General features: G+C 35.0%; 1 protein-coding gene and 1 long non-coding RNA gene across 3 annotated transcripts in view; one reads left to right on the top strand and one right to left on the bottom strand.

The window, feature by feature from the left end:
* The window catches only part of LOC109147272 (protein argonaute 5), a 91156-nt gene that overhangs the window by 75612 nt on the left and 354 nt on the right, over positions 1-15190 (top strand). The gene's annotated exons all lie outside the window — the stretch shown is intronic.
* LOC109147273 lies at positions 8308-11425 on the bottom strand. 2 transcript variants are annotated; one of them, XR_002048617.1, is made up of 5 exons: positions 11282-11425; positions 11010-11183; positions 9807-9911; positions 9232-9382; positions 8308-8591 (listed from the first exon to the last, which is right to left on the bottom strand). It is a non-coding gene; the product is annotated as an uncharacterized LOC109147273 (long non-coding RNA). The 2 variants fall into 2 exon arrangements; XR_002048616.1 differs by lacking the exon at positions 9807-9911.

Here is a 15190-nt window from a genome sequence, read left to right as displayed (position 1 = left end):
TACTTAATTAATCAAAATTATAAGATCACTAGACAATTTTCTTAATATCTTAGGCATCAACTTTAAAGCCTAAAAATAATTATGCAACAATATGATAAACAATTCCAAATGTACTCCCAGAAAAGTTCGTTGGGACAGAGCCTCATTAAGAATAACCAACTCCTTAGACAGAGTAATGTTTCAAGGAAACTAGTAGCACATTGGCCACTTCCCGAGAAACTTTTCACCGGTTTATGTTTTCTCACACTAAAGGCATAATTGGCAAATAATCTTTCCAAGTCTTTAATTGTTCACATATGGAAAGATTTGATCTTAGGTGAACAATTTAGACGGTCTAAAGGTGCTTAAACATAATGCACCACCGTATATAATTCCATACACAAAGTTCACGCTAACAAGGAATTATTATAATTCCTAACTTATGCAATTCCAAAGGCATAATATAATGTTATGCTAGTGAACGATCATATGTTAAATTCAATATGCTTATATCCAAATAAATTGTGCACCATATTAACAATTTAAAATGAGCTATAAAACTATTATTCAAATAACAACATAAATCCAAAACTTTAGGGATTATAAAATTTGAATAATAATTTATAATAACCATATACTTTTCAATTATTGAAAAGTTTTAGCTTGTAGGCTCAATACAAAAAAGATTCAATGCATATAGTAAACTTTATGAGAACTAGTTTAAAATTGTAAATTCTAACCATATCAAAACCATACGATATGTTGACATTTACAAATTAAATTCTCACAAACTAAATTGCATAATTTTCTCTCAAAAAAAAAAAATTGCATAATTTAAACAAAAATATTATGCACTTAATTTAATTATATGCATAAAACAAACTTAAAAATATGAATATAAAATCAAACATCCATACTCAATCAAAGTGGGCATCAACAATCCAAAAACAATAATGATAACAATGTTATGACATATTGATTCCTCAGTTCAAAACCGATAATCGTTATTACTGACAGTAATAACAGATTAATCAATTTACTCATAACCACCCCTGACATTTAATAGCAACAACTACAAAATATTATCATTATTAACACATGATTTGGATCAAGAATGAAATAGTTTCAAAATTATGATTTCAAATCATACTATCAAAATCCAAAACTAATGCTGATAGTAACGGTACAAGCTATTGATCCATCAGTACAAAATAGATAATCGTTATTACTATAATAATTCTAATAATTATTACATAACAGTAATAACAGAATAATCAATTTTCTTAATTGTAACCGAACAATCATAATAATAATAATAATTAATTATTATTAAATGTTACATTATATCACCATTATGACCATAAAAGTTTTGGACAAGCAAATTTAAATGAATTTTAAAATATAATTCATAACATCATAATAAAAAAACATTATGGCAAGACTGAAATGGAAAATAATATTCAATAGCCATAAACATATGCATTTTCCAAATTGTGATACAAAATCACTAACCATAGTTAAGAATTTTCAATTAATGTTGTAAGATATAATAGGCATTTTCAATTAAATCGAAACATGCCAATATTGAGTTGAATTACCATTAACAATTGTAACAAGTTATGGTAATAAAAACAACTCTTATACAACATATCATACGGATTACCAATTTTTACTATTATAAAAATTATAATAATAAAACAACAGTAATCCAATTAGAGCTTTATTGAAAGGGAAAACAATTAGGCAGCTAAATAGCTATCAATAGTAACCAATGGCAAGCAAATTAGGGAAAACAATTATAGCCCTAAAATATTCACGGAAATGAAAGCAAAACTGCAATCAAGAGATTCTGCATACATAATTGCCATTAATATACAAATAATGATAAATTAATACGCCTTTAATGATTCCATTTTCAATTAAAAAAAAAAAAAGAAATGGTAGCTTTCCAATAATAAAAAACACGTAATTATACATAATGATTTTGAAAACTAAGCACAGCATTTCACAAGTAAAAGGAAATACTTTAATGGGAAAATGATTACGCAGAAAATGGATCTCACCATCTGTGGCTGGAAACTGATCTCCACGTTGCAGAAAAACAACAAAAGCCACCAAAAAACACCGTACGTCTCTCCCTAAGGCGTCAAAGGCGCAGACCATAATCGGAAAATGCATAAATTATCTGCTTCTCTACCGCTGATCGAAGAACCAACGAGACGCCATACAAATGACTTGGCTTCCTGATGCCAGTTTTAGCGGCGCCTCCTCATGCATGACGGAGGTCCCTCATGCCACCCAAAGCACAACACCCTATGGCGCTCCAACCAGGACTATGTGATCTAATGGTATCCGGGTTGGACTTCCATTTGGAAGGTTGTGAGTTCGAGCCTCAGTGGAGGCGTTATTGGCTCTTTGTGTTTCAGTAGGTTGAGAAAGTATATGAACAGATACTACAATGTAATAGAGCTAGTAACATTAAAAAAAATAATTCTACATTCATAACATATGTCACAGAACTAAAAGATTTAAACGAACTGTGTGATCAGTTTGTGTGCCAAACGTTTAAAGAAGCAATGGGAGTTGGTAGTTCCGAGATTCGGTGAGGATTATTTTTACACATACTCACCAGTGACAAAAGTGGGAACCATTCGAGTTCTATTTGCATTGGCTTCTTTACACAACTCGATAGTTCACCAAATAGACGTAAAAACTGCATTCCTCAATGGTGAATTAGAAGAAGTGGACGTAAAAACTGCATTCCTCAATGGTGAATTAGAAGAAGAGATCTACATGGAACAACCACCTGGTTGTGTTGATCCAGGGCAAGAAGGAAAGGTATGTAAATTAAAAAGATCTTTTTATGGCCTAAAACAGGCCCCCAAGCAGTGGAATGAAAAATTTCACAAGACCTTAATGGACCTAGGCTACACGACTAACCGGTCAGATGCCTGTTTGTACTCAAAGGAAGTCCAATCCAGCATTGTAATAATATGTCTCTATGTGGATGACATGTTGTGTTAGTGTTTTAATTGTTCAAAAACCCCAACTTAAAATTGGCAATATTATTATGGCATACTAAGATAGGATTAGTTCAGTGTCTGTTTTGTTCCACAGAGGACTGATCAATCAGATTCAACAACAGAAGGACTGACACTGAAAATCTGTTTTAGGAAGCTGTTTTCCAAAATGCTATACGCGGTTTTACAGAAGTCAGATTTGGAAAGAAGATCAGCGTATCTGCTTTGGAAATGTATGGACCGAATCCTTAAGATTACATTCTTCAAATATCGTCCTACCATCTACAATCAAAGACATCTATGGAAGGAGTGTTCTTTTGACGGAACTATAAGTATCCTCATTCGAAGAGAATTAGGGTTACGACTTTGATAAAGAAGAAAAACACTTCATATCAGTTTGATGAGATCAGATCTTTGATTATCATGCCTCTTCTCAATACAACATGTTCATGGTGATTACGATGACGAACTTGAGAAGAATCACTGCTGCTTAAACGAAAGGACACTTGATCACACTGTTGTGGGAACAACTGTAAAGAGCGTCATTGAAGTGGACTGCATCAGAGTGGGCTCTCCAAGTGAAGGGATTTCATTGGACTTCTGTATGCATGGCTCTCCATCTTCAACAATCCACTAAACCTGTGTAGACTGGATATGAACCTTGTGTGGGGCACTTGGGTAAGATTATTGTATATCTACCTTTGTACATCGGATTATGATTTAGTGGATTAGACGCCTATGTGATCGTCCCCCAGACGTAGATACACACTGTATCGAACTGGGTAAACATTTTGTGTTGTTGGCTTTGTGGTGTTATCTTTCCTTTAATCTTCACTATGATTTTTTATTACTGATTGAATTCATCGCTGAATCAGTCAGTCCATTTAGTCAGTCGATTAATCCAGTTAATCTGTTTAAAAAGAGAAAATGCAAAATTACATGTTGATTTTTAGCTCAAGTATTGAGGCTATAAATGAAACCAAACGAACTCTATGTCAACAGTTTGAAATGAAGGATCTAGGAGAAGCCGATGTGATACTCGGGATAAAAGTCACAAAAACCAATACAGGTTACCTTCTATCCCAAGGTCACTACACAGAAAAACTTCTGAAGAAGTTTGACAGTTATGATGTTGTTCCGGCTAAGACTCCTACGATCCTAGTGTCAAACTACTGAAGAACATGGAGTCAGGTATGTTTCAAGAAAAATATGCAAAAGTAATTGGGAGTCTAATGTTCTTGATGAACTATACACGTCCCGACATTGCATTTGCCGTGAATAAACTTAGTCGTTTCACTCATAACCCTGGTGGCCCTCACTGGGACGCACTAAAAAGGATACTCCGGTATCTTAGAGGCACGTTAGACTTGGGTCTCAACTTCAAAGGATACCCAGTTGTGCTAGAAGGGTTCTGTGATGCGAACTGGGTAAACGACAGTGATGATGTCAGCTCTACAAGTGGATATGTGTTCACACTATGTGGGGCTGCTGTGTCTTGGAAATCAACCAAACAAACGTGCATTGCCAGATCAACTATGGAAGCAGAGTTCATAGCTTTAGATCTGGCTAGCCAAGAGGCCGAATGGCTAAGAAATCTGTTGGCAGAGGTGCCGCTGTGGGGGAGTCCTGCTCCTGTTGTACCCATTCATTGTGATTCTCAAACTGCTATTTGTGTGGCACAAAATAGTGTCTACAATGGAAAGAGAAGACACATTAGAGTCAGACATGAGTCTGTACGGCAGTTAATATTGAATGGGGTAATCACAATGGAGTTTGTGAGATCTGAAAGGAATATAGCTGATCCTTTCACAAAAGGCCTAAATCGAAAGGCTATCCTTGATACATCAAGGGAGATGGGCTTAAAAGCCAATGAGGTGAGAAATTCATGATGGATACCACCTCGGTGGTCAAACGAAGTCATGGAAAGACTCGCATTTATAAGCAGACTGTAAATCAGTCCGCACGCCGTTGGCAGTCAACGGTAAAGTACACTCGGTGGAGTGGAATGTCTGTGCTGAGACAGACAAAACAGGGTTAATACATGGTTATCCAAATAACCATACAAAGTGTACAACAAATGAAGCTAACGAGGTGCACATAGGTTCAAAATTCAACTAGCCGAAGAGTTCAAGACTCTGTTCACTCTCGGATAGTGGATTACTTATTGCCACCACTTGTCAATTCAAGTTTAACACACTGACATGAAAGCTAGCTCCTGTTTGTTACGCTCAGGTTCTCTCCGTCAATCCTTTCATCTTCGAATGTGTGGGGGATTGTTGGGGAAACATTCAAAGGAAAGGAACAATTTATGTGGTCAGCATGCATTCCCTATTATGAGGGCCATGCATTCTTGTCTGAAAATATGGAGTGGTCAGCATTGGCCTTTGAGATGAGGGCCATGCATTCCCTATTTTGGTGTTTCAATTGTAATGAAGGTAAATTGCTATAAATAACAATTTATTCTTCATTATAAACACACGGCATTACAGCCAAATACGAGAAACACCACTCTCTATTCTTCTAGGATAAGTTATTCCCGTCTGTGTTATATGTCGGAGATATAGCGATACCCTGGTCGTTAAATATCTTTAACTGTTGGGTATTCATCGCACCTATTTTACCCAACAGCCTCTAACACCTAACGGTTCGGCGATGATGCTAAACTGGCAATCAAACAAAATGGCGCCGCGAACCAACACCCAATGGTGTTGTATTCCAGAACATAGTCCGCAGCTACTGTATGCCATAACGTACCCGAAATCCAGTTGCCATCGCTGCGTCTAAATGCAGCGCTCATGCATGGCACTCAATAGCGTGTCCATTGGCCATCCAACATGCAATGGTTGAAAAGATCCGGCAAGAACAAAAGTTCCAAATCCATATCCATTACCATCTTCATCTTTAATCAGCCAAAAGAAAATCTAATTGCAGAAAACTAACCTCTGCGTCGCCGATGGGAGAAGAAAGGAGGAGCGAAGTCGACGGCGACCAACGCATCCAGACAGGAAGTCGACCAGGGAGAGAGAACGCTGGAAAAGGAGCCAGCCGCAGCACCACCGGTTGCAACCCTCACCCGAGACCCAGCGCCGCCATCCCTCCGCCGCCTCCCAAAGCCGCTCCAACAGACTGCGTTTGCCAGCCTCGCCGGAAGGGTAGCGATCACGACGCTACCGCCGGGAACCCTGCTTCGTCGTCGCCATCGTCCTACGCCGCAACGCCTCATATCCCTTTCGTCGTCTCCTGGAAGATGTGGACGAAGCCTCGGCGTCTCACATGGTGCAGGTTGCCACTATCGCCTCCCCTCAATCGTCACCAGAGAACCCTGGCCACCATCAACAACATAATTCCGGCGAACGCAAATCCGGTGATTTTCCAGTGAACTCAGGCAGTAGGTAAGATTCAAACGATAATTTCGAGAACCAAACCAAATTTAAAACGTTCTTTAATGCAGAAAATAATCTTCAGCAGACCGAAACATAATTCTTTTGAAACAAGATATTCAATTATATCATAGCCAAATAGATATATCTTGTATGTGTAGAATTAATATGTAAAATATATACAAAAGCTTCATGAATATGAGATTAATGTTGATTTTTCTTCATTCCAACATCCAAATGCATATATTCTTTTCATATAGAAATATACAAAATATACACCATGGATATATATACTTCAATATTGTAAATATTTCACAGCAATAGATCAGATATACACACTTGATACATATTTTCAAGGAAAAAACAGTAAAAACATATACTGCATATATATAATTCAAAATATGTATCTATCAAGTAGTTTCAACAACTAGGCAGAGATTAAAATGAGGCTCTGATACCAAATGTTAGAATAATGATACGATATTATAATTGTAATGATCTAACCTCGTAGCGGAAGCATAGGAATCGAGCAAAACTCCAGCCATAGTTGATACCTTTGTGTATTGCGTTGTGAATAATCGTAGTAGCAATTTCTGCAAACGTTGTCTCCCACTTGGTCTCCGGACAGTATAGATGGTGTGTTTCAGGTGTTCCAGAGCAGTGGGAGGACCTATATTTATATAGCCTTATATGCCATCAATATAGGCTTTGTAACGAAAACTGTTATTTCCGTTACAACATTATTGCTACCACTAAGTAGCCATAAAGTGCCCTATTTAAACTTGCACCACAATAATATGACTTAATGGAAAATATTGTTTACAAGATATCCAAGGATAATTCAAACATTGGTGTTTTGTTAGGCACAAAATCAAGTTTGAGAACAAGAAAATTAACTCAACTTTTGGTGTTGATCCTATGGTTAGACCGTAGAATAATATGATAACTAAATGCTAGGTATTAACCTATCTTTATGTTTAAGTAAATTTTCATTATTTTTTCCCTATTTTTTTGTTGCTTTAAGTTTTTCTCATTCTATTTGTTCATGTTTTTCGTGTAATCCTTTACGACTTTTTGTTCTTTCCATATTTGAATGAAGGAAAAGAGGAAGCGATTGTCCGTTGGCACCTTGCAAGCGCACGTACGATGCACGACCGGGTAGGTAGCATGCACCCCACACACTCATCATTCACTCTTTTTCTTTTATATATATATATATATATATATATATATATATATATATATATTTTGAATTTCCAAATGCACTACTACAAACGGATAGTGGAACCAAGTGGCAGATTTTTAACATTTGGAATAGTGAAATACTCCCACAGCTACAAAATCTAGCCTAAATGGCTAATTTAAGTACACATTATTGTGATTTTGAGTCCTGAGATTGTCGTTCTAGTAGACCCACTAATTTACATGATTCTTCTTACCGTGTTTCCCCTACAATCAAACTTTTGGAATGAATACACACTACAAGAAAATTGCTCATTAGTGAGAGGTAAAACCGTCACTAAAAACTCAAAAACCATCATAAAAGACTTTTAATGACGGGAAATTTACCGTCACGACCCGTCATTATTTCTTCCGAAGTTAAAAACAAATAGTGACGGGATATGATACCATCATTAGTAAACATATAGTGATAGTATATTTACCGTCACTAAAACGTTCTTTTTGTGACAAAGAATCCCGTCACTAATACAACTACTCTCTAACATAATTTCCTCTCTTTATATTATTGTAATGATGAAAAATCCCGTCATTATATTAGATTTTTCCCGTCACTAAAAATTATAATTTAGTGTTAAATATTATTTTTCTAATTTTGTATATATTGTTACTTCTCATTAAATATTAATTTTTATAACTCCCACTAATCGTTATTATGTTATGTTGTAATTATAGATATTGTGTTGGCCAAAGTAAACTCAATCAATATATTAAAAGACTTCATCATCACTACCAAAATGAAATGTTTCATACAACTTTGTAAAGATTAAAGGTAAAGAAACTAATTATAACAAATAGCCATAGTAATGTATATATTGGCTATTTTGAAAAATGAGATGGTACAGATAAACATGTTTAGTTTAGACAAAAGCAGCCCCAAAGCAAAAATGTCTAGTCTACTTCATACAAAAAAAAAAAAAATTACTTTCTATGTGGTGTTTGGTATGCCCTTTTTCATCAATAGCTTTGCCACCTGTAAATAAAAATAATCAAGGACAATATACTCAGTATAATTGAATATGCAATTAAAGATCATGCATGCACATTTAACTCACAATTCGACCAACCCAACCAGATAGATGAAGGGCCAAGAAATACTAGTGTGCAACTCAAGTTATATATTCCCAAATAAAACTCACAACTCAAGCTAAAAGACATTTATAAAACCTTAACTCAAGAAAAAATCAGCAAACTTTAAATGCAAAAGTGAAGTGAACTTACATCATTGACAGGATACATAGCTCGTGAGCACAAAGACATATTCATTGAGATATTTTCACAAACACATGAGGAACAAAAACATTCTCTTATTGCAACAAAAGCCATTTTAATAGTTATTAACTCATCAAACAGAACAAAATTATAAAACTAAACCTGCAAACTTAAAATTCTTCCAATGTCAACAATTAAGCCAATTAGGCACAAAATTCCCACACTGAAGTTAGCTTTAATAATTCCACAAATCATAATGACAGCAATTGAGAACATTAAAATCAAATCTAGCAACTTGAGTAAACCATAGCGAATCAAATTAAACCTAAAAGATCAAAGTAACGAAAATTACAACAAACAAGATGATTAAATGCTAAGATTATGTTCTGAAGAGTTGTTACCTTAAGTAATATGGAAAGTTATCAAATGAAGCATCTATATCCCGTCTATCAATCATCCTTCCCTGGATGTCTTCTTTGAATACTGCACACTGAAAGACATCCCTGATGTGGATGCTTGGGTCGAATCTATGGTCCACTCTCTTTCTTCTACCTGTTCACAGATACCCAAGTAAAATTGTGTATAGAATATATCACTTTCATTAGGAAGAAAGCTAAAGGATACATAAGCATCGCTTCCCAGCAAACCAAAGATAATCTCATTGTGTCCCTATACATTTTACTTACAAGAATGTGAAACAATGGTATCAACATGAGATGGGAGACTAAGGCCAAATGCCAGCCTATAAACTGAATGTCTGAAAGTGGTTTTTATACAGAATAGTAGTTGATCTACCAAAAAAGCACACTACCCTCATAATCCCTAAACCAACAATTCTTTAATATTGCGAATACAAGAGAAGTGCCTTCAGGCATTAGTCAAGTCCATGAAACAGCACAAATGTTAAAATGCACTATTGCTAAGCATCAAGGTACATAAGGAGAGAGCTAAAGAATTGAAATTTTAAAAGCCATACCTGTGTAAGTCTTATTGTACACAAGATCCCACTAACTGTTTGGTCCTTTATTAAAAGATTTGCAGACTTGTTGGAGCCAACAGAGAAATTTGACATAGTTGAGTTCTAAGAAATAAAAAAAGAAAGAAATGAATTGCAGATGATATTATTTAGATTATTATAAGAGTGGTAATGTAATACATAGGAGTGTCAAATATTTACAAATTTTACAGCCCATTCCATATCAACAACTAATCCAGCCACATCAACAGAGATGCTACCAACAAATTTCCATAATTACAAAAATATGAACCTGGCAGGAATTAAGAGCCAAAGGATTCTTCCCTAACACTTTACCCCTATGAATCTGTAGCTTAATCAACATCCCAAGCTACCATCTCCCACCAGTCACTCTATAGCAAACCTTCCCTCGTCCCTTTCCTACTGGGCTTCTCTATGATGTCACCACTACCCACTCAGTCAAACAATACAATTCTCTGTATAAGAAAACTAGTATACATGTGAAAAAAATACAATTCTCTGTATAAGAAAACTAGTATACATGTGAAAAATAGTTTTCTTTCTTTCAAAAAACTAACAAACTTTTAATCTAATTACATTTAGCAAAACCAGTATGAGACATGATTAATCAAATAATTAGAATATTAAACTCTTCATACCTCATAAGACATTACATTTAGCAAAACCAGTATGCAACTATGCATCCCAATTCCCAGCTTTAAAGCTTTTCAAACTAACCAAATTAAACCAAGTGGACATTTATGCATATATAATAGCTCAAATTATGCAATAAACCAGATTTAGACAAAACTACATGTTGCCCATAACTATATAAGTTCAGATGCTTCCTATTAGGTTTCTTCTTATTAAACTTTATGCAGTACCTCAGCATAACACAACGGATTTAATATCTACAAAATGAATTCAATTAAAATTCACAACTTAATCTGCAAGGTAAAGTTATCAACTTTGCCAAATTCAAATATTTACAGAACAAGGAAAGACCTCAACCAATTTTTTGGTCAAAACAACACAATGCACTAATTTACAAGTTTCAAATATAGCAAATTCACTAATAAAATTACAATAAAAGAGAAACATAGGGATTTAGGGCTATAATGGGCTTAATGAAATTATGATTTAGGGACAAATGGAATTAGGAATTTAGGGATTAGGGTTTAAGATTTGAGTAATAGAACGAACCTTAGCTCAAAAGAAATGGCGATGGCAAGCGACTGTGACGGCGAAGACCCATGCGTGCACTGCTGCTGTAGGCTGTCGGAGTTGGTCGAGGAACGGCGGGAAGAGGCGGCTGTCGTGATGGATTTGGTGCGGCGGGAAGTGTACGAGCGGAGATTTGCAGCGGCGATTTTTTGTCTGAACAACGGGAAGATTATGAAGTTACTGGAGAAATACTGCAAAAAAAATTAAAAAATTAAAAAATTAAAAAAAAAACACTAAATCTAAGAAATTACCTTATGGTTAGTCAATGATGATACCTGAGAAAAACCCACAAGTAATTTATGGTGAAGAGAAGGGAAATAGATAGTGAACAGAAAGAGAGATGGGGAGATAGTGAGAGTGGGTGAGATACTGAGATGCACGGGAGGTGGAAAGAGAAAAGATGAAGACGTGTGGCTGTAAAATTTTATTTATAAGAGGGCGCCAACAATAAAATTTGGTGGGAATTAAATTTGAATGAAATAATTTTTCAACATCAATAGTGAGAGTAACAACATATTTTGTACCAATAGTTTGAGTATATTTTTAAAATAAGTATAAACATAAAATTCCGTCACTAAATGATAAACCTTTAGCTAGAGTAATTGTTAACCCTCACAAAAACTATGCAAATAATACATTTAGTGAGGAGTTTTTCTACCCGTCACTAATTTTTTGTCACTAAAAATGGTTTTTCTTGTAGTGACACCTTACAATAAAAAAAAATTAAGACTATTAAAATTAAAATATTATGTTGTAAATAAAAAAGAAGTTAATCTAAAATATATTAGAGCTATTTTCAATATACTTCAAAACTATTCTACATACATTTCATAAATGAATTAAATTAAGCATGTAATAATTACGGAGTATAAAAAAAAAAAACGACTGCCATTGATACCCATGTCTTTCCCCTTCCAGTGGTAATTCCTAGATTTATGTTGACCTGATAATTTAAACTATTAAACTAATTTTCACTTTTCTTTCTTTTACCACTAAAATATCATAAACTTATTTGATAATTTATGGTACTATACGGTGTATAGTTAGCTATATAATTTATTTATTTTTATGAATATTTTAGGTATTGTTTTCTCTACTTAGACATGGAATGCTTTCTTGCACATAGTGAAGAAGAATGAGTATAACAAGGAAAATTAGTGACAGATGTATTTGCAATCCTGTTACGGACTGAACTTATTGCTATTGATGCTCATGTCCTTCCACCTTCAGACGTAATTCCTGGATTTATATTGGCTTGATAATTTAGATTATTAAATGGACTTTCGACTTTCGAATTTCTTTCTCTTAGCTTACAGCTAAAATATCAAGAATTTCGACAGGAATCTCTTGTTGATCTTAAGGTTAAACAGTGGAACATGATAATTAAGTGCTGGTTATTGATGTATCTTTATGTTTGAGTAAATTTTCATTATTTTTTTCATACTTTTTTGTTGATTTAAATTTTTTTCTAATTCTATTTGTGGCATGCTTTCTTGCAATGGAGAGACAATGGAGCTGTACTCGTCTCCAAGCTGTGTTAAAATATAAACCACCATGTCGTCATCCGAAAATGGGCACTGAGCTAAGGCGAGATCGTCGACGATGGACTGCATATTAGTCAGGAATGCGGTAACTAATCTATCACCTTTCGGGTTTTTGGTGAGCTTGGCTTTGAGAGAAATGATCCGTCCTCGAGAGACACTAGCATAGCTAGCAACGAGTCGTTGCCAGGCATCACACGCTGTTGGTGCGGAAGAGATAAGGGGTTGAATTGTGTCAGAACAACTCCCTAGTAACGCATTAGTAATGATCTGGTCTTGACGATACCAAGTCAAGTGTGCAGGATTCAGGGTGGTTTGTTCAGCACCACTAAACTTGGTTGGTTCTTTAATAGAACCGTCGATGTAGCCAATGAGATTGAAGCCAATTAATGTCGACTTGACTTGGCGTTTCCAAATGGGGAAATTGGTGGGGGTGAGTTTGATAGGGAAGTTGGACGGAGCAGTTTGATAGGGAAGTTGGACGGGGCATTTAGGTGGATAACATCATTTGTGGTTACAATAGATTGGGAAGCCATATTGGTCACAAAAGTGGCGAATAGGAAAGGAAAAAAAAAAATCTCTTCAGGATATTCTGGCTCTTGATACCATGTGAGGGAATGAATTATATGTTTATTGATGTAAAACAGCTAATTATAAATAGTACACAAATAAAAGTAAGTAGTATGGAGTTACAACAACTAGTGTAACATAACTATTCTACAGGAGCATAATTAGAATAGATACAGAGATGAAATATGTCAGTCACATATATCCTTAACATAGTAGACCCACTAATTTACATAATTCTATTTATCACGTTTCTCCTATAATCATATTTTCGGGATGGATACACCTTACAGTACATATAGTAATAACAATGCTTAGGGCATATTTTGCATCAATTTTATGTTATGTTATTCAAAACCCCTTCTAACTACCATGTGGCCGGCAATACACTTGTGTAGGTAATAATTACTTTTGAGTTCATATTAAAGAAAATTTACGGGGTGATTATGAATAAATGGTGATGTCACACTGTAATTAGATGGTGAGGGATCGCCAATCATTATTATGTGGATCATGGTCCATATAAGTTGTATGGACCAGATTTTGCATATTGTAAAAAAATGTACATTTAGTACAAAATAATGTACATTTAATATAAAAATAATGTACATTGTATTCGGGGGATGTACATTATTTTTGCACTGAGTGTACATTATATTACATAATGTACATAGAGTACAAAAATAATGTACATTTAATATATTAAAATGTACTTTTTATTATGGTCTACATAATGGTCCACACACTAATTTGCCACGGACCGCCACCACGTCCCCTTTCGTCGAGACCGCCGGTTCCCTCATGGCCGGCGACACCGCCTCTACCGCCTCAACCACCAGCACGTCCACCAGCGGGATCACCAGTGCGTTGCGACCGTCTCCTCCACCGCCACCCGTTCCACGGCTTTGACATTTTTGTGATTGTAATCTTGACGAAAATGGAGTATAATCTGGAAAAGGAATACAAGCTAGGGAGGAAAGTGTTATGACTACTCTACTCACACGATTTGTATTTATAAGCTGAAGACTAGTAACGGAAAGACTGTGAGAGGACGTGGAAAGAGTGAGAGTGGCGTGGCAGTTCTCTACAAAAAATCTTTGTCCGTATGATTATTACAAATTATGATAGAAAAAATAACTTTTTCCCAAAATAAATAAATATAATGGTGAATGAGATTCTTCATATAAGATTATCTCTAAATTCTAATAGTAGTTTTTCAATGTTTTCTGTAGGTTTTGGTGTGCATGTGAAAGAAAGAGAGTGAAGAGAAAGAAGACATGAAATTCTCCTACAAATATTGAGTTTTTGACAGTGAAGTCGGCCCCCTGTGGGGAGGAAATATGCGCCTCACAACACGCTTGAGACGCAACTCTCGCGTCCAGACTGGCACGTTAGCTGCACATGCCTGACTAGGGGCATAAATCTGTAATTTTTTTTTTCAGATTTTGATTTTGTTTGTTTGTTTGTTTTTTTCCCTCCCTTTAGTCCCCTCTCATCTTCTCTTTTCTAGTCACACTCACAAAAACTTTTTAAAAAATTACAACAAATGGTGATGTTCTAATAAAGTATTTAAGTGTATAAGAGTAATTTCATGAATCGGTGTGAATTTTTTGATGATTTTTTTTTTCAATTTCCATGTAGGGAGGGGGAAGCGATATGAGGAAAAAGGAGAAAAAAGAAAAAGAAATAAATAGAAACAGTTTCATACTATCATTACATGCCTAGTTGGGCGCACTATTTTTCGACACTTAATGTTGCACCGGTGCTTTATTTAATTTCTTTTCCTCATTTAGTGGACTCTACCAAAATTTTATATTTACAAAAAAAAAAAAAAATCAATTCCTATCGGTTAAAAAATTACATGCTAGTTTTTTTTTTTTTTTTTTTTTTGAGAAACAATGAATATTCCCACATCTGTGTTTTATAATTAGTATGCAGTCCATTTTCCTATATCACTACCGTAGTGTATTTTTAGAGGCTATTAAATAGAATTAAATATACATGTTGGTTATAACTATAAACTTCCCAATAGTGTGTAAACATATCAGCCAC

The sequence above is a fragment of the Ipomoea nil genome, unplaced genomic scaffold (assembly GCF_001879475.1).
Source record: "Ipomoea nil cultivar Tokyo-kokei standard unplaced genomic scaffold, Asagao_1.1 scaffold1978, whole genome shotgun sequence".
NCBI lineage: Eukaryota > Viridiplantae > Streptophyta > Magnoliopsida > Solanales > Convolvulaceae > Ipomoea > Ipomoea nil.
The sequence above is the reverse complement of the archived record's forward strand: the minus strand, read 5'-3'. Positions and strand labels throughout refer to the sequence as shown.